The sequence below is a fragment of the Coenobita brevimanus genome, chromosome 2 (assembly GCF_032717465.1).
Source record: "Coenobita brevimanus isolate Jiangsu-jjx chromosome 2, ASM3271746v2, whole genome shotgun sequence".
In the NCBI taxonomy this organism is placed as follows: Eukaryota; Metazoa; Arthropoda; class Malacostraca; order Decapoda; family Coenobitidae; genus Coenobita; species Coenobita brevimanus.
The window spans coordinates 9,648,360-9,650,013 of record NC_136955.1 but is presented as its reverse complement, the minus strand read 5'-3'; the positions used below and the strand labels follow the sequence as shown (position 1 = coordinate 9,650,013).

At 40.3% G+C, this 1,654-nt stretch overlaps 1 pseudogene; it reads left to right on the top strand.

Annotated features, from left to right (window-relative positions):
* Positions 1–737: 737 nt before the first annotated feature.
* On the top strand, positions 738–1,289 carry LOC145391235 (uncharacterized; annotated as a pseudogene).
* Positions 1,290–1,654: the final 365 nt, after the last annotated feature.

Sequence of the window (1,654 nt, the reverse complement as noted above, 5' to 3'; positions counted from 1 at the left end):
TAATGGAGCAGTTTAACATGAACTGTTCTACTGTACAAGTCATCCTTAAAAGGTTTGAATTTTTAAGTTACCAAGCAAATGAGTTTAAAGTGGCTTATTGTTCTTTTCTTTTATTTATCGAAACCGTCATTTCAAGAATATAAGATAATATAAAAAATACTCTTACAAATGAAATCAACTGCTTAGGAATAATTCAATAAAAATATCCTGAAGGATGCTAAAAACCCTGTATTTTTATGTGAAAACAATAAAATGCCACATAAATAAATGTTCTCTAAATTTGTAGCGAAACATTCCAAAATATTTCTGAAATTCAGTAAAGTTTCACAGAAGTAAATAAAACTTTGTCAGAGGAAGAGGTCAAGTAACATTGAATGATATTGATTCAGACATGAAATGGACTTGCTTTTAGGGTGTTTATTACACAGTGTTTCTGTGGTGATATTGGGTTGTGTGATGGGTTGGCAACATTGTGAATTTTGGATCACTGATCTGGCAGTGCTGCATGAGGAGATTCAAAATAGTGGTTGTTTTGGGATTCTGCTGCCAGTGCTTTGCCCAATCTTCTGATACACCTCTCATAAACTTATGGTATGGATTTTGTGTTGAATAAAGGTTAGAGATCAGACTTGTGTTTTATCACAATTTATTCAACACAAATTTCCTAACTGTCGTGGTACTGGAGTGGACCCAAGGACCACACTGACCACCACACTATGGTAAACAGAGGCTACAACATGGAACGTCTACTGAAACCAGAGAGACTAGACTCTGACTCTTACTCATCTACGGCTGCTCAGGAATGGAAGCACTGGTTCACGACCTTTGAAAACTTTTGAGGAGCCCATCCTCAGGAAATCCTAAACAAGCTAGGTCTGCTTATCAACTTTGTAACACCATAAATCTATGAGGCTATTTCTGAGTGTGCTACCTATGAGGATGCTATCAGTACCCTAAAGTCACAATATATCAAGCCCACAAATGAAGTTTTTGCAGGCCACTGTCTTGCAACTCGCTGCCAGCAGGTTGGTGAGTCCTTAGATGAATACTTTCAAGCACTGAAAATTCTGAGTAAGGACTGTAATTTCCAGGCTGTGACAGCTGCTCAGTACTGTGCAGAGTCCATCAGGGATGCATTTATCAGTGGCCTGCAATCATCATTGATAAGGCAGCATTTGCTGGAGAATAAAACCCTGGATTTAGCCACCATGTTTGACCAGGCAAGAGCTTTAGATTCGGCCCAAAGGGATTCTGAAGTGTACTGTACAGTACCACCCAGCCTTCTCTAATGGTAAGTGCCGCAACTTCTGACCAAGATACTGTCAAAGAAGTTACTGTGGAACCTGCCCCTGTGACAGCTGTTGTAAATGCCAAGTGTTTCCTTTGTGACTTTTCAATGCATGCACGTCCAAAGTGTCCAGCACGTGAAACAGTGTGCCATAAATGTCAGAAGAAGGGTCACTTTGCTAAGGTGTGTCGTGCTAAATCATCACCAACAGCTTGTGCTTCTACAAATCCTAGTGACCTTGCAACACTAACGACAGTGACTTCTGCAGCTACTCCAAGTTCACTGTCGAAGGCAGTTGTAAAAGTCTTCATCAAGGGACCCGAGGTGACGGTCTTATTGACAGTGGCAGCTCTGAAAGTTTCATCC